Below are 23592 nucleotides of genomic sequence, written 5' to 3' on the forward strand. Positions count from 1 at the left end.
TTTACTGTTTCCCTGTGACCTTCTTATTGACGATGAAACACAGAAATAGCATCGGAATTAAATACAAAATGCACACTGCCGTCTTAAGTACAAAAAAATTAACTCTTCTTACTATCTACGTTTTGAACCATTCCTGGGACACTAGTTATAGATTCCGATGCGTCACTTCAGGTTTACTGTATCCCTCTGACCGTCTTATTGACGATGAATCACATAAATTGCATCGGTATACAAACAAAAGGCACAATGCCGACTTAAGTACAAGAAGACTGACTCTTCTTACTGTCTATGGTTTGAACCGTTCCTGTGACACTAGTTATAGATTCCGATGCTTCACTTCAGTTTTACTGTGTCTCTTGGACCTTCTTATTGACGATGAAACACAGAAATATCATCGGAATTAAATACAACGGGCACAATGCCGACTTAAGTACAAAAAAACTGACGCTTCTTACTGTTTATGTTTTGAACCACTCCTGTGACACTAGTTATAGATTGCGATGCTTCACGTCATGTTTACTGTATCCCTGTGACCTTCTTATTGACGATGAAACACAGAAATTGCATCGGAATTAAATACAAAATGCACAATGCCGACTTAAGTACAATAAAACAGACTCAACTTACAGTCTATGCTTTGAACCATTCCTGTGACACTAGTTATAGATCCCGATGGTTCACTTTTGGTTTACTGTATCCCTCTGACCTTCTTATTGACGACGAAACACAGAAATTGCATCGGAATACAAACAAAAGGGACAATGCCGACTTATGTACAAGAAGACTGACTCTTCTTACTGTCTATGTTTTGAACCATTACTGTGACATTACTTATAGATTCCGATGTATCACTTCAGGTTTACTGTATCCCTCTGACCTTCTTATTGACGATGAAACACAGAAATTGCATCGGAATTAAATAAAAAAGGCACAATGCCGATTCAAATACAAGAAGACTGGCTCTTCTTACTGTCTATGATTTGAACCTATCCTGTGAAACCGGTTTTAGATTCCATTGCTTCACTTCAGGTTTACTGTATCCCTTGGCCCTTCTTATTGACAACGAAACACAGAAAGTGCATCGGAATTAAATAGAAAAGGCACAATGCCGACTTAAGTACAAGAAAACTGACCCTTCTTACTGTCTATGTTTTGAACCATTCCTGTGATAGTAGTTATAGATTCCGATGCATCACTTCAGGGTTACTGTATCCCTCTGACCTTATTGACGATGAAACACTAAAATTGCATCGGAACGAAATACAAAACGCCCTATGCCAACTTAAGTACAAGTAAACTGACTCTTCTTACTGTCTATGTTTTGAAACATTCCTGTCACACTAGTTATAGATCCCGATGCTTCACTTCAGGTTTACTGTATCCCTCTGACCTTATTGACGATGAAACACTAATATTGCATCGGAACGAAATACAAAACGCACAATGCCAACTTAAGTACAAGTAAACTGACTCTTCTTAATGTCTATGATTTGAAAAATTCCTGTCACATTAGCTATGGATTCCGATGCCTCACTTCAGGTTTACTGTATCCCTCTGACCTTCTTATTGAAGATGAAACACAGAAACTGCATCGGAATTAAATACTAAAGGCACACTGCCGAATTAAGTACAAGTAAACTGACCCTTCTTACTGTCTATGTTTTGAACTATTTTTGTGACACTAGTTATAGATTCCGATGCATCACTTCAGGTTTACTGTATCCCTCTGACCGTCGTATTGACGATAACACACAGAAATTTCATCGGAATTAAATACAAAAGGCACAATGCCGACTGAAGTACAAGAAAACTGACTCTTCTTACTGCCTATGATTTTAACCATTCCTGTGACACTTGTTATAGATTCCGATGCTTCAATTCAGGTTTACTGTATCCCTCTGACCTTCTTATTGACGATGAAACACAGAAATTGCATCGGAATTGAATACAAATGGCACAATGCCTACTTAAGTACAAGAAGACTGACTCTTCCTTCAGTCTATGATTTGCACCATTCCTGTGACACTAGTTATAGATTCCGATACTTCACTTGAGGTTTACTATATCCCTGTGACCTTCTTATTGACGATGAAACACAGAAATTGCATCGGAATTAAATACAAAAGGCACAATGCCGACTTAAGTACAACAAAACTGACTCTTCTTACTGTCTCTGTTTTGAAACTTTTTTGTGACACTAGTTATAGTTTCCGATGCTTCACTTCAGGTTTACTGTATCCCTCTGACTTTCTTATTGACGATGAAACACAGAAATTGCATCGGAATTAAATACAAAAGGCACAATGACGACTTTAGTACTAGTAAACTGACTCTTCCTACTGTCTATGTTTTGAACCATTCCTGTGACACTAGTTATAGATTCCGATGCTTCACTTCAGGTTTACTGTATCCCTCTGACCTTCTTATGGACGATGAAACATAGAAATTGCATCGGAATTAAATACAAAAGGCACAATGCCGACTTAAGTACAAAAAGACTGACACTTCTTACTCTCTATGTTTTGAACCAATCCTGTGACACTAGTTATAGATTCCGATGCTTCGCTTCAGGTTTACTGTATCCCTCTGACCTTCTTATTGACGATGTAGCACAGAAATAGCATAGGAATTAAACAGAAAAGGCACAATGCCGTCTTAAGTACAAGAAAACTGACTCTTCTTACTGTCTATGTTTTGAACCATTCCTGTGACACTAGTTATAGATTTCGATGCTTCACTTCAGGTTAACTGGATCCCTCTGACCTTCTTATTGACGATGACACACAGAAATTGCATCGGAATTAAATACAAAAGGCACAATGCCGAATTAAGGACAAGTAAACTGACTCTTCTTACTGTCTATGTTTTGAACTATTCCTGTGACACTAGTAATAGTTTCCGATGCTTCACTTTAAAATTACTGTATCCCTCTGACCTTCTTATTGACGATGAAACACAGAAATTGCATCGGAATTAAATACAATAGGCACAATGCCGAAATAAGTACAAGTAAACTGACTCTTCTTACTGTCTATGTTTGAACTATTCCTGTGACATTAGTTACAGATTCCGATGCTTCACTTCAGGTTTACTGTATCCCTCTGACCGTCTTATTGACGATGTAATACCGAAATTGAATCGGAATTAAATACAAAAGGCACAATGCCCACTTAAGTACAAGTAAACCGACTCTTCTTACTATCTGTGTTTTGAACCATTCCTGTGAAACTAGTTATAGATTCCGATGCTTCACTTCAGTTTTACTGTATCCCCCTGACGTTCGTATTGACGATGACACACAGAAATTACATCGGAATTAAATACAAAAGGCACAATGCCGACATAAGTAAAAGAAAAGTGACTCTTCTTACTGTCTATGATTTTAACCATTCCTGTGACACTAGTTGTAGACTCCGATGCTTCACTTCAGGTTTGCTGTATCCCTCTGACCTTCTTATTGACGATGAAACACAGAAATTGCATCAGAATTAAATACAAGTGGCACAGTGCCGACTTAAGTACAAGAAAACTGACTCTTCTTACTGTCTATGTTTTGAACCATTCCTGTGACACTAGTTATAGATTACGATGCTTCACTTCAGGTTTACTGTATCCCTCTGACCTACTTATTGACGATGAAACACAGATATTGCATCGGTATTAAATACAATAGGCACAGTGCCGACTTAAGTACTAAAAAAATGAATCTTCCTACTGTCTATGTTTTGAACCATTCCTGTGAATCTAGTAATAGATTCCGATGCTTCACTTCAGGTTTACTGTATCCCTCTTACCTTCTTATTGACGACGAAACACAGAAATTGCATCGGAATTAAATACAAAAGGCTCAATGCCGACTCAAGTACAAGAAGACTGGCTCTTCTTACTGTCTATGTTTTAAACCATTCCTGTGATACTAGTTATAGATTCCGACGCTTCACTTCAGGTTTACTGTATCCCTCTGATCTTCTTATAGACGATGAAACATAGATATTGCATCGGAATTAAATACAAAAGGCCCAATGCCGACTTAAGTACAAGAAGACTGACCTATCTTACTGTCTATGTTTTGTACCATTCCTGTGACACTAGTTACAGATTCCGATGCTTCACTTCAGGTTTACTGTATCCCTCTGACCTTCATATTGACGATGAATCACAGATATTACATCGGAATTAAATACAAAAGGCACAATGCCGACTTAAGTACAAAACGACTGACTCTTCTTACTCTCTATGTTTTGATCCAATCCTGTGACACTAGTTATAGATTACGATGCTTCACTTCAGGTATACTGTAACCCTCTGACCTTCTCATTGACGATGAAGCACAGAAATTGCATAGGGATTAAATACAAAAGGCACAATGCCGACTTAAGTACAAGAAAACTGACTCTTCTTACTGTATATGTTCTGAACCATTCCTGTGACACTGGTTATAGATTCCGATGCTTCACTTCAGGTTTACTGTATCCCTCTGACCTTCATATTGACGATGACACACAGAAATTGCATCGGAATTAAATACAAAAGGCACAATGCCGACTTCTGTACTAGAAGACTGACTCTTCCTACTGTCTATGTTTTGAACCATTCCTGTGACACTAGTTATAGATTCCGATGCTTCACTTCTGGTTTACTGTAACCCACTGACCATCTTATTGACGATGAAGCACAGAAATTGCATCGGAATTAAATACAAAATGCACAATGCCGACTTAAGTACAAGATAACTGACTCTTCTCACTGTCTATGTTTTGAACCATTCCTGTGACACTAGTTATAGATTCAGATGCTTCACTTCAGGTTTACTGAATCCCTCTGTCCGTCTTATTGACGATGAAACACAGAAATTGCATCGGAGTTAAATACAAAAGCACAATGCCGACTCAAGTACAAGAAGACTGGCTCTTCTTACTGCCCATGTTTTGAACCATTCCTGTGACACTAGTTATAGATTGCGATGGTTCACTTCAGGTTTACTGTATCCCTCTGACCTTCTTATTTACGATGAAACACATAAATTGCATCGGAATTAAATACAAAAGGTACAATGCCGACTTAAGTACAAGAAAACTGACTCTTCCTACTGTCTATGTTTTGAACTATTCCTGTGACACTAGTTATAGATTCCGATGCTTCACTTCATGTTTACTGTATCTCTCCGAGCGTCTTATTGACGATGTATCACCGAAATTGAATCGGAATTAAATACGAAAGGCACAATGCCTACATCAGTAAAAGAAATCTGACTCTTCTTACTGTCTATGTTTTGAACCATTCCTGTGACACTAGTTAAAGATTCCAATGTTTCACTTCAGGTTTACTGTATCCTTCTGACCTTCTTATTGCCGACGAAACACAGAAATTCCATCGGCATGAAATACAAAAGGCACAATGCCGTCTTAAGTACAAGAAAACTGACTCTTCTTACTGTCTATGTATTGAACCATTCCTGTGACACTAGTTATAGACAATGATGCTTCACTTCAGGTTTACTGTATTCCTCTGACCTTCATATTGACGATGAAACACAGAAATTGCATCCGAATTAAATGCAAAAGGCACAATGTCAACTTAAGTACAAAAAACTGACTCTACTTACTGTCTATGTTTTGAACCATTCCTGTGACACTAGTTATAGATACCGATGCTTCACTTCAGGTTTACTGTATCCCTCTGACCTTCTTATTGACGATGAAACACAGAAATTGCATCAGAAATAAATACAAAAGGCACAATGCCGACTTAAGTACAAGAAAACAGACCATTCTTACCTTTTACGTTTTTATCCATTCCTGTAACACTAGTTATAGATTCCGATGCTTCACTTCAGGTTAACTGTATCCCTCTGACCTTCTTATTGACGATGAATTACAGAGTTTTAATCGGAATTAAATACAAAAGGCTCAATGCCGACTCAAGCACAAGAAGACTGGCTCTTCTTACTGTCTATGTTTAAACCATTCCTGTGACAATAGTCATGGATTCCGATGCTTCACCTTCAGGTTTACTGTGTCCCTCTGATCTTCTTATTGACGATGCAACACAGATATTGCATCGGAATTTAATACAAAAGGCACATTGCCGACTTAAGTACAAGAAGACTGACCTTTCTTACTGTCTATGTTTTGAACCATTCCTGTGACACTAGTTATAGATTCCGATGCTTCACTTTAGGTTTACTGTATCCCTCTGACCTTCTTATTGACGATGAAACACAGATATATCATCGGAATTAAATACAAAAAGCACAATGCCGACTTATGTACAAGAAAACTGACTCTTCTTACTGTCTATGTTTTGAACCATTCCTGTGCCACTAGTTATAGATTCCGATGGTTCACTTCAGGTTTACTGTATCCCTCTGACCTTCATATTGACGATGAAACACAGAAATTGCATCGGAATTTAATACAAAAGGCACAATGCCGACTTCAGTACTAGGAGACTGACTCATCCTACTGTCTATGTTTTAAACCATTCCTGTGACACAAGTTATAGGTTCCGATGCTTCACCTCAGGTTTACTGTAACCCTCTGACCTTCGTATTGACGATGAAGCACAGAAATTGCATCGGAATTAAATACAAAAGGCACAATGCCGACTTAAGTACAGGAAAACTGACTCTTCCTACTGCCTATGTTTTGAACCATTCCTGTGACACTAGTTATAGATTCAGATGCTTCACTTCTGGTTTACTGTATCCCTCTGTCCACCTTATTGACGATGAAACACAGCCATTGCATCGGAATTAAATACAAGAGGCACAATGCCGACTCAAGTACAAGAAGACTGGCTCTTCTTATTGTCTATGCTTTGAACCATTCCTGTGACACTAATTATAGATTCCGATGCTTCACTTCAGGATAACTGTATCCCTCTGACCTTCTTATTGACGATGAAACACAGAAATTGCATCTTAGTTAAATACAAAAAACTCAATGCCGACTTAAGTACAGGAAGAAAAAAATGGTTCAAATGGCTCTGAGCACTATGGGACTCAACTGCTGTGGTCATAAGTCCCCAAGAACTTAGAACTACTTAAACCTAACTAACCTAAGGACAGCACACAACACCCAGCCATCACGAGGCAGAGAAAATCCCTGACCCCGCCGGGAATCAAACCCGGGAACCCGGGCGTGGGAAGCGAGTACGCTACCGCATAAGTACAGGAAGACTGACTCTTCTTACCGTCTATGTTTTGAAGCATTCCTGTGACACTACTTATAGATTCCGATGCTTCACTTCAGGTTTACTGTATCCCTCTGACCTTCTTATTGACGATCAAACACAGAAATTGCATCGGATTTAAATACAAAAGTCACAATGCCGACTCAAGACAAGAGGACTGGCTCTTCTTACTGTCTATGTCTTGAACCTTTTCTGCGAGACCGGATTTACATTCCGATGCTTCACTTCAGGTTTACTGTATCCCTTGGACCTTCTTATAGACGACGAAACACAGAAATTACATCGGAATTATATACAAAAGGCACAATGCCGACTTAAGTACAAGAAAACTGACTCTTCCTACTGTCTATGTTTTTAACCATTCCTGTGACACTAGTTATGGATTCCGATGCTTCACTTCAGGTTTTCTGTATCCCTCTGACCGTCATATTGACGATGAAACACAGAAATAGCATCGGAATTAAATACAAATGGCACAATGCCGGCTTAAGTACAAAAAAACTGACTCTTCTTACTGTCTATGTCTTGAACCATTACCGTGACACTAGTTATAGATTCCGATACTTCACTTGAGGTTTACTGTATCCCTCTGACCTTCTTATTGACGATGAAACACAGAAATTGCATCGGAATTGAATACAAAAGCACAATGCCGACTCAAGTACAAGGAAACTGGCTCCTCTTACTGCCTATGATTTGAACCATTCCTGTGACACTAGTTATAGATTTCGATGCTTCACTTCAGGTTAACTGGATCCCTCTGACCTTCTTATTGACGATGAAACACAGAAATTGCATCGGAATTAAATACAAAAGGCACAATGCCGAATTAAGTACAAGTAAACTGACTCTTCTTACTGTCTATGTTTTGAACTATTCCTGTGACACTAGTTATAGATTCCGATGCTTCACTTCAAAATTACTGTATCCCTCTGACCTTCTTATTGACGATGAAACACAGAAATTGCATCGGAATTAAATACAATAGGCACAATGCCGAATTAAGTACAAGTAAACTGACTCTTCTTACTGTCTATGTTTGAACTATTCCTGTGACATTAGTTACAGATTCCGATGCTTCACTTCAGGTTTACTGTATCCCTCTGACCGTCTTATTGACGATGTAATACCGAAATTGAATCGGAATTAAATACAAAAGGCACAATGCCCACTTAAGTACAAGTAAACCGACTCTTCTTACTATCTATGTTTTGAACCATTCCTGTGAAACTAGTTATAGATTCCGATGCTTCACTTCAGTTTTACTGTATCCCGCTGACGTTCGTATTGACGATGAGACACAGAAATTACATCGGAATTAAATACAAAAGGCACAATGCCGACATAAGTAAAAGAAAAGTGACTCTTCTTACTGTCTATGTTTTTAACCATTCCTGTGACACTAGTTGTAGACTCCGATGCTTCACTTCAGGTTTGCTGTATCCCTCTGACCTTCTTATTGACGATGAAACATAGAAATTGCATCAGAATTAAATACAAGTGGCACAGTGCCGACTTAAGTACAAGAAAACTGACTCTTCTTACTGTCTACGTTTTGAACCATTCCTGTGACACTAGTTATAGATTCCGATGCTTCACTTCAGGTTTACTGTATCCCTCTGACCTTCTTATTGACGATGAAAGACAGATATTGCATCGGTATTAAATACAAAAGGCACAATGCCGACTTAAGTACTAAAAAAATGAATCTTCCTACTGTCTATGTTTTGAACCATTCCTGTGAATCTAGTAATAGATTCCGATGCTTCACTTCAGGTTTACTGTATCCCTCTTACCTTCTTATTGACGACGAAACACAGAAATTGCATCGGAATTAAATACAAAAGGCTCAATGCCGACTCAAGTACAAGAAGACTGGCTCTTCTTACTGTCTATGTTTTAAACCATTCCTGTGATACTAGTTATAGATTCCGACGCTTCACTTCAGGTTTACTGTATCCCTCTGACCTTCTTATTGACGATGAAACACAGATATTGCATCGGAATTAAATACAAAAGGCCCAATGCCGACTTAAGTACAAGAAGACTGACCTTTCTTACTGTCTATGTTTTGAACCATTCCTATGACACTAGTTACAGATTCCGATGCTTCACTTCAGGTTTACTGTATCCCTCTGACCTTCATATTGACGATGAAACACAGATATTACATCGGAATTAAATACAAAAGGCACAATGCCGACTTAAGTACAAAACGACTGACTCTTCTTACTCTCTATGTTTTGATCCAATCCTGTGACACTAGTTATAGATTACGATGCCTCACTTCAGGAATACTGTAACCCTCTGACCTTCTCATTGACGATGAAGCACAGAAATTGCATAGGGATTAAATACAAAAGGCACAATGCCGACTTAAGTACAAGAAAACTGACTCTTCTTACTGTATATGTTCTGAACCATTCCTGTGACACTGGTTATAGATTCCGATGCTTCACTTCAGGTTTACTGTATCCCTCTGACCTTCATATTGACGATGACACACAGAAATTGCATCGGAATTAAATACAAAAGGCACAATGCCGACTTCCGTACTAGAAGACTGACTCTTCCTACTGTCTATGTTTTGAACCATTCCTGTGACACTAGTTATAGATTCCGATGCTTCACTTCTGGTTTACTGTAACCCACTGACCATCTTATTGACGATGAAGCACAGAAATTGCATCGGAATTAAATACAAAATGCACAATGCCGACTTAAGTACAAGAAAACTGACTCTTCTTACTGTCTATGTTTTGAACCATTCCTGTGACACTAGTTATAGATTCAGATGCTTCACTTCAGGTTTACTGAATCCCTCTGTCCGTCTTATTGACGATGAAACACAGAAATTGCATCGGAGTTAAATACAAAAGCACAATGCCGACTCAAGTACAAGAAGACTGGCTCTTCTTACTGCCCATGTTTTGAACCATTCCTGTGACACTAGTTATAGATTGCGATGGTTCACTTCAGGTTTACTGTATCCCTCTGACCTTCTTATTGACGATAAAACACATAAATTGCATCGGAATTAAATACAAAAGGTACAATGCCGACTTAAGTACAAGAAAACTGACTCTTCCTACTGTCTATGTTTTGAACTATTCCTGTGACACTAGTTATAGATTCCGATGCTTCACTTCATGTTTACTGTATCTCTCCGAGCGTCTTATTGACGATGTATCACCGAAATTGAATCGGAATTAAATACGAAAGGCACAATGACCACATCAGTAAAAGAAATCTGACTCTTCTTACTGTCTATGTTTTGAACCATTCCTGTGACACTAGTTAAAGATTCCAATGTTTCACTTCAGGTTTACTGTATCCTTCTGACCTTCATATTGCCGACGAAACACAGAAATTCCATCGGCATGAAATACAAAAGGCACAATGCCGTCTTAAGTACAAGAAAACTGACTCTTCTTACTGTCTATGTATTGAACCATTCCTGTGACACTAGTTATAGACCATGATGCTTCATTTCAGGTTTACTGTATTCCTCTGACCTTCATATTGACGATGAAACACAGAAATTGCATCCGAATTAAATGCAAAAGGCACAATGCCGACTTAAGTACAAAAAACTGACTCTACTTACTGTCTATGTTTTGAACCATTCCTGTGACACTAGTTATAGATACCGATGCTTCACTTCAGGTTTACTGTATCCCTCTGGCCTTCTTATTGACGATGAAACACAGAAATTGCATCAGAAATAAATACAAAAGGCACAATGCCGACTTAAGTACAAGAAAACAGACCATTCTTACCTTTTACGTTTTAATCCATTCCTGTAACACTAGTTATAGATTCCGATGCTTCACTTCAGGTTTACTGTATCCCTCTGACCTTCTTATTGACGATGAATTACAGAGTTTTCATCGGAATTAAATACAAAAGGCTCAATGCCGACTCAAGCACAAGAAGACTGGCTCTTCTTACTGTCTATGTTTAAACCATTCCTGTGACAATAGTTATGGATTTCGATGCTTCACCTTCAGGTTTACTGTGTCCCTCTGATCTTCTTATTGACGATGCAACACAGATATTGCATCGGAATTTAATACAAAAGGCACAATGCCGACTTCAGTACTAGGAGACTGACTCATCCTACTGTCTATGTTTTAAACCATTCCTGTGACACAAGTTATAGGTTCCGATGCTTCACCTCAGGTTTACTGTAACCCTCTGACCTTCGTATTGACGATGAAGCACAGAAATTGCATCGGAATTAAATACAAAAGGCACAATGCCGACTTAAGTACAGGAAAACTGACTCTTCTTACTGCCTATGATTTGAACCATTCCTGTGACACTAGTTATAGATTCAGATGCTTCACTTCTGGTTTACTGTATCCCTCTGTCCACCTTATTGACGATGAAATACAGAAATTGCATCGGAATTAAATACAAGAGGCACAATGCCGACTCAAGTACAAGAAGACTGGCTCTTCTTATTGTCTATGCTTTGAACCATTCCTGTGACACTAATTATAGATTCCGATGCTTCACTTCAGGATAACTGTATCCCTCTGACCTTCTTATTGACGATGAAACACAGAAATTGCATCGGAATTAAATACAAAAGGCACAATGCCGACTTAAGTACTAGAAGACTGACTCTTCCTACTATCAATGCTTTGAACCATTCCTGTGACACTAGTTATAGATTCCGATGCTTCACTTCAGGTTTACTGTATCCCTCTGACCTTCTTATTGACGATGAAACACAGAAATTGCATCGGAATTAAATACAAAAGGCTCAATGCCGACTCAAGTAAGAGAAGACTGGCTCTTCTTACCGTCTATGATTTGAACCATTCCTGTGACACTAGTTATGGATTCAGATGCTTCACTTCAGGTTTACTGTATCCGTCTGACCTTCTTATTGACATTGAAACACAGAAATTGCATCGGAATTAAATAGAAAAGGCACCATGACGACTCAAGTACAGGCAGACTGGCTCTTCTTACTGTCTATGTTTTGAACCATTCCTGTGACACTAGTTATAGATTCCGATGCCTCACTTCAGGTTTACTGTATCCCTCTGACCTTCATATTGACGATGAAACACAGAAATTACATCGGAATTATATACAAGTGGCACAATGCCGACTTAAGTACAAGAAGACAGACCCTTCTTATTGTCTATGTTTTGAACCTTTCCTGTGACACTAGTCATAGATTCCGATACTTCACTTCAGGTTTACTGTATCCCTCTGACCTTCTTATTGACGATGAAACACAGAAATTGCATCTTAGTTAAATACAAAAAACTCAATGCCGACTTAAGTACAGGAAGAAAAAAATGGTTCAAATGGCTCTGAGCACTATGGGACTCAACTGCTGTGGTCATAAGTCCCCTAGAACTTAGAACTACTTAAACCTAACTAACCTAAGGACAGCACACAACACCCAGCCATCACGAGGCAGAGAAAATCCCTGACCCCGCCGGGAATCAAACCCGGGAACCCGGGCGTGGGAAGCGAGTACGCTACCGCATAAGTACAGGAAGACTGACTCTTCTTACCGTCTATGTTTTGAACCATTCCTGTGACACTACTTATAGATTCCGATGCTTCACTTCAGGTTTACTGTATCCCTCTGACCTTCTTATTGACGATCAAACACAGAAATTGCATCGGATTTAAATACAAAAGTCACAATGCCGACTCAAGGCAAGAGGACTGGCTCTTCTTACTGTCTATGTTTTGAACCTTTTCTGCGAGACCGGATTTACATTCCGAAGCTTCACTTCAGGTTTACTGTATCCCTTGGACCTTCTTATAGACGACGAAACACAGAAATTACATCGGAATTATATACAAAAGGCACAATGCCGACTTAAGTACAAGAAAACTGACTCTTCCTACTGTCTATGTTTTTAACCATTCCTGTGACACTAGTTATGGATTCCGATGCTTCACTTCAGGTTTACTGTATCCCTCTGACCTTCATATTGACGATGAAACACAGAAATAGCATCGGAATTAAATACAAATGGCACAATGCCGGCTTAAGTACAAAAAAACTGACTCTTCTTACTGTCTATGTCTTGAACCATTACCGTGACACTAGTTATAGATTCCGATACTTCACTTGAGGTTTACTGTATCCCTCTGACCTTCTTATTGACGATGAAACACAGAAATTGCATCGGAATTAAATACAAAAGGCACAATGCCGACTTAAGTACAAGAAAACTGACTCTTCTTACTGACTATGTTTTGAACCATTCCTGTGACACTAGTTATAGATTGCGATGTTTCACTTTAGGTTTACTGTATCCCTCTGACCTTCATACTGACGATGAAACACAGAAATTGCATCCGAATTAAATACAAAAGGCACAATGCCGACTTAAGTACAAGAAAACTGACTCTTCTTACTGTCTATGTTTTGAGCCATTCCTGTGACACTAGTTATGGATTCCGATGCTAAACTTCAGGTTTACTGTATCCCTCTGACCTTCTTATTGACGATGAAGCACAGAAATTGCATCGGAATTAAATACAAAAATCACAATGCCGACTTAAGTAGTAGAAAACTGACTCTTCCTACTGTCTATGTTTTGAACCATTCCTGTAACACTAGTTACAGATTCCGATGGTTCACTTCAGGTTTACTGTATCCCTCTGACCTTCATATTGACGATGAAACACAGAAATTGCATCGGAATTTAATACAAAAGGCACAATGCCGACTTCAGTACTAGAAGACTGACTCATCCTACTGTCTATGTTTTAAACCATTCCTGTGACACAAGTTATAGGTTCCGATGCTTCACCTCAGGTTTACTGTAACCCTCTGACCTTCGTATTGACGATGAAGCACAGAAATTGCATCGAAATTAAATACAAAAGGCACAATGCCGACTTAAGTACAGGAAAACTGACTCTTCCTACTGCCTATGTTTTGAACCATTCCTGTGACACTAGTTATAGATTCAGATGCTTCACTTCTGGTTTACTGTATCCCTTTGTCCACCTTATTGACGATGAAACACAGAAATTGCATCGGAATTAAATACACGAGGCACAATGCCGACTCAAGTACAAGAAGACTGGCTCTTCTTATTTTCTATGCTTTGAACCATTCCTGTGACACTAATTATAGATTCCGATGCTTCACTTCAGGATAACTGTATCCCTCTGACCTTCTTATTGACGATGAAACACAGAAATTGCATCGGAATTAAATAGAAAAGGCACCATGACGACTCAAGTACAGGCAGACTGGCTCTTCTTACTGTCTATGTTTTGAACCATTCCTGTGACACTAGTTACAGATTCCGATGCCTCACTTCAGGTTTACTGTATCCCTCTGACCTTCATATTGACGATGAAACACAGAAATTACATCGGAATTATATACAAGTGGCACAATGCCGACTTAAGTACAAGAAGACAGACCCTTCTTATTGTCTATGTTTTGAACCTTTCCTGTGACACTAGTCATAGATTCCGATACTTCACTTCAGGTTTACTGTATCCCTCTGACCTTCTTATTGACGATGAAACACAGAAATTGCATCTTAGTTAAATACAAAAAACTCAATGCCGACTTAAGTACAGGAAGAAAAAAATGGTTCAAATGGCTCTGAGCACTATGGGACTCAACTGCTGTGGTCATAAGTCCCCTAGATCTTAGAACTACTTAAACCTAACTAACCTAAGGACAGCACACAACACCCAGCCATCACGAGGCAGAGAAAATCCCTGACACCGCGGGGAATCAAACTCGGGAACCCGGGCGTGGGAAGCGAGTACTCTACCGCATAAGTACAGGAAGACTGACTCTTCTTACCGTCTATGTTTTGAACCATTCCTGTGACACTACTTATAGATTCCGATGCTTCACTTCAGGTTTACTGTATCCCTCTGACCTTCTTATGACGATCAAACACAGAAATTGCATCGGATTTAAATACAAAAGTCACAATGCCGACTCAAGACAAGAGGACTGGCTCTTCTTACTGTCTATGTTTTGAACCTTTTCTGCGAGACCGGATTTACATTCCGATGCTTCACTTCAGGTTTACTGTATCCCTTGGACCTTCTTATAGACGACGAAACACAGAAATTACATCGGAATTATATACAAAAGGCACAATGCCGACTTAAGTACAAGAAAACTGACTCTTCCTACTGTCTATGTTTTTAACCATTCCTGTGACACTAGTTATGGATTCCGATGCTTCACTTCAGGTTTTCTGTATCCCTCTGACCTTCATATTGACGATGAAACACAGAAATAGCATCGGAATTAAATACAAATGGCACAATGCCGGCTTAAGTACAAAAAAACTGACTCTTCTTACTGTCTATGTCTTGAATCATTACCGTGACACTAGTTATAGATTCCGATACTTCACTTGAGGTTTACTGTATCCCTCTGACCTTCTTATTGACGATGAAACACAGAAATTGCATCGGAATTAAATACAAAAGGCACAATGCCGACTTAAGTACAAGGAAACTGACTCTTCTTACTGACTATGTTTTGAACCATTCCTGTGACACTAGTTATAGATTGCGATGCTTCACTTTAGGTTTACTGTATCCCTCTGACCTTCATACTGACGATGAAACACAGAAATTGCATCCGAATTAAATACAAAAGGCACAATGCCGACTTAAGTACAAGAAAACTGACTCTTCTTACTGTCTATGTTTTGAACCATTCCTGTGACACTAGTTATGGATTCCGATGCTAAACTTCAGGTTTACTGTATCCCTCTGACCTTCTTATTGACGATGAAGCACAGAAATTGCATCGGAATTAAATACAAAAATCACAATGCCGACTTAAGTAGTAGAAAACTGACTCTTCCTACTGTCTACGTTTTGAACCATTCCTGTAACACTAGTTATAGATTCCGATGCTTCACTTCAGGTTTACTGTAGCCCTCTGACCTTCTTATTGACGTTGAAACACAGAATTTTCATCGGAATTAAATACAAAAGGCTCAATGCCGACTCAAGTACAAGAAGACTGGCTCTTCTTACTGCCTGTGTTTGAACCATTCCTGTGACAATAGTTAAGGATTCCGATGCTTCACCTTCAGGTTTACTGTGTCCCTCTGATCTTCTTATTGACGATGCAACACAGATATTGCATCGGAATTAAATACAAAAGGCACATTGCCGACTTTAGTATAGGAAGACTGACCTTTCTTACTGTCTATGTTTTGAACCATTCCTGTAACACTAGTTATAGATTCCGATGCTTCACTTCAGGTTTACTGTATCCCTCTGACCTTCTTATTGACGATGAAACACAGATATTGCATCGGAATTAAATACAAAAGACACAATGCCGACTTAAGTACAAAAAGACTGACTCTTCTTACTCTCTATGTTTTGAACCATTCCTGTGACACTAGTTATTGATTCCGACGCTTCACTTCAGGTTTACTGTAACCCTCTGACCTTCTTATTGACGATGAAGCACAGAAATTGCATCGGAATTAAATACAAAAGGCACAATGCCGACTTATGTACAAGAAAACTGACTCTTCTTACTGTCTATGTTTTGAACCATTCCTGTGACACTAGTTATAGATTCCGATGCTTCACTTCAGGTCTACTGTATCCCGCTGACCTTCATATTGACGATGAAACACAGAAATTGCATCGGAATTAAATACAAAAGGCACAATGCCGACTTCAGTACTGGGAGACTTACTCTTCCTACTGTCTATGTTTTGAACCATTCCTGTGACACAAGTTATAGATTCCGATTCATCACTTCAGGTTTACTGTAACCCTCTGACCTTCTTATTGACGATGAAGCACAGAAATTGCATCGGAATTCAATACAAAAGGCACAATGCCGACTTAAGTACAAGAAAACTGACTCTTCTTACTGTCTATGTTTTGAACCATTCCTTTGACACTAGTTATAGATTCAGATGCTTCACTTCAGGTTTACTGTATCCCTCTGTCCGCCTTATTGACGATGAAACACAGAATTTGCATCGGAATTAAATACAAGAGGCACAATGCCGACTCAAGTAGAAGAAGACGGGCTCTTCTTATTGTCTATGTATTGAACCATTCCTGTGACACTAGTTATAGATTCCGATGCTTCACTTCAGGATAACTGTATCCCTCTGACCTTCTTATTGACGATGAAACACTGAAATTGCATCGGAATTAAATACAAAAGGCACAATGCCGACTTAAGTACTAGAAGACTGACTCTTCCTACTGTCAATGCTTTGAACCATTCCTGTGACACTAGTTATAGATTCCGATGCTTCACTTCAGGTTTACTGTATCCCTCTGACCTTCTTATTGACGATGAAACTCAGAAATTGCATCGGAATTAAATGCAAAAGGCTCAGTGCCGACTCAAGTACAAGAAGACTGGCTCTTCTTTCCGTCTATGTTTTGAACCATTCCTGTGACGCTAGTTATAGATTCAGATGCTTCACTTCAGGTTTACTGTATCCGTCTGACCTTCTTATTGACGTTGAAACACAGAAATTGCATCGGAATTAAATACAAAAGGCACAATGCCGACTCAAGTACATGCAGACTGGCTCTTCTTACTGCCTATGTTTTTGAACCATTCCTGTGACACTAGTTATAGATTCCGATGCTTCACTTCAGGTTTACTGTATCCCTCTGACCTTCTTATTGACGAGGAAACACAGAAATTGCATCGGAATTAAATACAAGAGGCACAATGCCGACTCAAGTACAAGAAGACAGACCCTTCTTAATGTCTATATTTTGAACCTTTCCTGTGACACTAGTCATAGATTCCGATACTTCACTTCAGGTTTACTGTATCCCTCTGACCTTCTTATTGACGATGAAACACAGATTGCATCTTAGTTAAATATAAAAGGCTCAATGCCGACTTATGTACAGGAAGACTGACTCTTCCTACTGTCTATGTTTTTAACCATTCCTGTGACACTAGTTATAGATTCCGATGCTTCACTTCAGGTTTGCTGTATCCCTCTGACCTTCTTATTGACGATGAAACACAGAAATTGCATCGGAATTAAATACAAATGGCACAATGCCGGCTTAAGTACAAGAAAACTGACTCTTCTTACTGTCTATGTTTTGAACCATTCCTGTGACACTAGTTACAGATTCCGATACTTCACTTGAGGTTTACTGTATCCCTCTGACCTTCTTATTGGCGATGAAACACAGAAATTGCATCGGAATTAAATACAAAAGGCACAATGCCGACTTAAGTACAAGAAAACTGACTCTTCTTACTGACTATGTTTTGAACCAACCCTGTGACACTAGTTATAGATTGCGATGCTTCACTTCAGGTTTACTGTATCCCTCTGACCTTCATATTGACGATGAAACACAGAAATTGCATCGGAATTAAATACAAAAGGCACAATGCCCACTTAAGTACAAGAAAACTGACTTTACTTACTGTCTCTGTTTTTTTTTCGAACCTTTCCTGTGACACTAGTTATAGATTCCGATGCTTTACTTCAGGTTTACTGTATCCCTCTGACTTTCTTATTGACGATGAAACCCAGAAATTGCATCGGAATTAAATACAAAAGGCACAATGCCGACTTAAGTACAAGAAAACTGACTCTTCGTACTGTCTATGATTTGAAACATTCCTGTGACACTAGTTATAGATTCCGATGCTTCAATTCAGATTTACTGTATCCCTCTGACCTTCTTATTGACGACGAAACACAGAAATTGCATCGGAATGATATACAAAAGGCACAATGCCGACTTAAGTACAAGAAAACTGTTTCTTCTTACTGTCTATGTTTTGAACCATTCCTGTGACACTAGTTATAGTCTGCGATGCCTCACTTCAGGTTTACTGTATCCCTCTGACCTCCATATTGAAGATGAAACACAGAAGATGCATCCGAATTAAATACAAAAGGCACAATGCCGACTTAAGTACAAAAAACTGACTCTACTTACTGTCTATGTTTTGAACCATTCCTGTGACACTAGTTATAGATTCAGAAACTTCACTTCAGGTTTACTGTATCCCTCTGACCTTCTTATTGACGATGAAACACAGAAATTGCATCTTAGTTAAATACAAAAGGCTCAATGCCGACTTAAGTACAGGAAGACTGATTCTTCTTACCGTCTATGTTTTGAACCATTCCTGTGACACTAGTTCTAGATACCGATGCTTCACTTCAGGTTTACTGTGTCCCTCAGACCTTCTTATTGACGATCAAACACAGAAATTGCATTGGAATTAAATACAAAAGGCACAATGCCGACTCAAGTACAAGAGGACTGGCCCTTCTTACTGTCTATGTTTTGAACCTTTCCTGTGAGACCGGATTTAGATTCCGATGCTTCACTTCAGGTTAACTGTGTCCCTTGGACCTTCTTATAGACGACGAAACACAGAAATTGCATCGGAATTAAATAGAAAAGCACAGTGCCGACTTAAGTACAAGAAAACTGACTCTTCTTACTGCCTTTGCTTTGAACCATTCCTGTGACACTAGTTATAGATACCGATGCTTCACTTTAGGTTTACTGTATCCCTCTGACCTTCTTATTAACGATGAAACACAGAAATTGCATCGGAATTAAATACAAAAGGCACAATGCCGACTTCAGTACTGGAAGACTTACTCTTCCTACTGTCTATGTTTTGAACCATTCCTGTGACACAAGTTATAGATTCCGATGCTTCACTTCAGGTTTACTGTAACCCTCTGGCCTTCTTATTGACGATGAAGCACAGAAATTCATCGGAATTCAATACGAAAGGCACAATGCCGACTTAAGTACAAGAAAACTGACTCTTCTTACTGTCTATATTTTGAACCATTCCTGTGACACTAGTTATAGATTCAGATGCTTCACTTCAGGTTTACTGTATCCCTCTGTCCGCCTTATTGACGATGAAACACAGAATTTGCATCGGAATTAAATACAAGAGGCACAATGTTGACTCAAGTAGAAGAAGACGGGCTCTTCTTATTGTCTATGTATTGAACCATTCCTGTGACACTAGTTATAGATTCCGATGCTTCACTTCAGGATAACTGTATCCCTCTGACCTTCTTATTGACGATGAAACACAGAAATTGCATCGGAATTAAATACAAAAGGCTCAATGCCGACTCAAGTACAAGAAGACAGACCCTTCTTATTGTCTATATTTTGAACCTTTCCTGTGACACTAGTCATAGATTCCGATACTTCACTTCAGGTTTACTGTATCCCTCTGACCTTCTTATTGACGATGAAACACCGAAATTGCATCTTAGTTAAATATAAAAGGCTCAATGCCGACTTAAGTACAAAAAAACTGACTCTTCCTACTGTCTATGTTTTTAACCATTCCTGTGACACTAGTTATAGATTGCGATGCTTCACTTCAGGTTTGCTGTATCCCTCTGACCTCCTTATTGACGATGAAACACAGAAATTGCATCGGAATTAAATACAAATGGCACAATGCCGGCTTAAGTACAAGACAACTGACTCTTCTTACTGTCTATGTTTTGAACCATTCCTGTGACACTAGTTATAGATTCCGATACTTCACTTGAGGTTTACTGTATCCCTCTGACCTTCTTATTGACGATGAAACCCAGAAATTGCATCGGAATTAAATACAAAAGGCACAATGCCGACTTAAGTACAAGAAAACTGACTCTTCCTACTGTCTATGATTTGAAACATTCCTGTGACACTAGTTATAGATTCCGATGCTTCAATTCAGGTTTACTGTATCCCTCTGACCTTCTTATTGACGACGAAACACAGAAATTGCATCGGAATTAAATACAAAAGGCACAATGCCGACTTAAGTACAAGAAAACTGACTCTTCTTACTGTCTATGTTTTGAACCATTCCTGTGACACTAGTTATAGATTCCGATGCTTCACTTCAGGTTTGCTGTATCTCTGTGACCTTCTTATTGACGATGAAACACTGAAAATAGCATCGGAATAAAATAAAATAGGCACAATGCCGTCTTAAGTACAAGAAAACTGACTCTTCTTGCTGTCTATGTTTTGAACCATTTCTGTGCCACTAGTTATAGATTCAGATGCTTCACTTCAGGTTTACTGTATCCCTCCGTCCGCCTTATTGATGATGAAACACAGAAATTGCATCGGAATTAAATGCAAAAGGCTCAATGCCGACTCTAGTACAATAAGACTGGCTCTTCTTACCGTCTATGTTTTGAACCATTCCTGTGACACTAGTTATTGATTCAGATGCCTCACTTCAGGTTTACTGAGTCCCTCTGACCTTCTTATTGACGATGAAACATAGAAATTGCATCGGAATTAAATACAAAAGGCACAATGCCGACTCAAGTACAAGCAGACTGGCTCTTCTTACTGTCTATGTTTTGAACCATTCCTGTGACACTAGTTATAGATTCCGATGCTTCACTTCAGGTTTACTGTATCCCTCTGTCCTTCATATCGACGATGAAACACAGAAATTACATCGGAATAATATACAAGTGGCACAATGCCGACTTAAGTACAAAAAGACTGACCCTTCTTATTGTCTATGTTTTGAACCATTCCTGTGACACTAGTTATAGATTCCGATACTTCACTTCAGGTTTATTGTATCCCTCTGACCTTCTTATTGACGATGAAACACAGAAATTGCATCTTAGTTAAATACAAAAGGCTCAATGCCGACTTAGGTACAGGAAGACTGACTCTTCTTACCATCTATGTTTTGAACCATTCCTGTGACACTAGTTATAGATACCGATGCTTCACTTCAGGTTTACTGTATCCCTTTGACCTTCATATTGACGATGAAACACAGAAATTGCATCCGAATTAAATACAAAAGGCACAATGCCGACTTAAGTACAAGAAAACTAACTTTACTTACTGTCTATGTTTTGAACCATTCCTGTGACACTAGTTAGAGATTCCGATGCTTTACTTCAGGTTTACTGTATCCCTCTGACCTTCTTATTGACGATGAAACCCAGAAATTGCATCGGAATTAAATACAAAAGGCACAATGCCGACTCAAGTACAAGAGGACTGGCCCTTCTTACTGTCTATGATTTGAACCTTTCCTGTGAGACCGGATTTAGATTCCGATGCTTCACTTCAGGTTTACTGTGTCCCTTGGACCTTCTTATAGACTACGAAACACAGAAATTGCGTCGGAATTAAATAGAAAAGCACAGTGCCGACTTAAGTACAATAAAACTGACTCTTCTTACTGCCTTTGTTTTGAACCATTCCTGTGACACTAGTTATAGATACCGATGCTTTACTTTAGGTTTACTGTATCCCTCTGACCTTCTTATTAACGATGAAACACAGAAATAGCATCCGAATTAGATACAATAGGCACAATGCCGACTTAAGTACACGAAAACTGTCGCTTCTTACTGTTTATGTTTTGAACCATTCCTGTGACACTTGTTATAGATTCCGATGCTTCACTTCAGGTTTACTGTATCCCTGTGACCTTCTTATTGACGATGAAACACAGAAATAGCATCGGAATAAAATAAAATAGGGACAATGCCGTCTTAAGTACAAGAAAACTGACTCTTCATGCTGTCTATGTTTTGAACCATTTCTGTGACACTAGTTACAGATTCAGATGCTTCACTTCAGGTTTACTGTATCCCTCCGTCCGCCTTATTGATGATGAAACACAGAAATTGCATCGGAATTAAATACAAGAGGCACAATGCCGACCCAAGTACAAGAAGACTGGCTCGTCTTATTATCTATGTTTTGTACCATTCCTGTGACACTAGTTATAGATTCCGATGCTTCACTTCAGGATTACTGTATCCCTCTGACCTTCTTTTTGACAATGAAACACAGAAATTGTATCGGAATCAAATACAAAAGGCACAATGACGACTTAAGTACTAGAAGACTGAACCTTCCTACTGTCTATGTTTTGAACCATTCCTGTGACACTAGTTATAGATTCCGATGCTTCACTTCAGGTTAACTGTATTCCTCTGACCTTCTTATTGACGATGAAACACAGAAATTGCATTGGAATTAAATGCAAAAGGCTCAATGCCGACTCTAGTACAAGAATAGTGGCTCTTCTTACCGTCTATGTTTTGAACCATTCCTGTGACACTAGTTATTGATTCAGATGCTTCACTTCAGGTTTACTGAGTCCCTCTGACCTTCTTATTGACGATCAAACACAGAAATTGCATCGGAATTAAATACAAAAGGCACAAAGCCGACTCACGTACAAGAGGACTGGCCCTTCTTACTGTCTATTTTTTGAACCTTTCCTGTGTGACCGGATTTAGATTCCGATGCTTCAATTCAGGTTTACTGTATCCCTTGGACCTTCTTATAGACGACGAAACACTGAAATCGCATCGGAATTAAATAGAAAAGCAGAATGCCGACTTGAGTACAAGA

This window comes from Schistocerca americana, unplaced genomic scaffold (assembly GCF_021461395.2).
Source record: "Schistocerca americana isolate TAMUIC-IGC-003095 unplaced genomic scaffold, iqSchAmer2.1 HiC_scaffold_24, whole genome shotgun sequence".
NCBI lineage: Eukaryota > Metazoa > Arthropoda > Insecta > Orthoptera > Acrididae > Schistocerca > Schistocerca americana.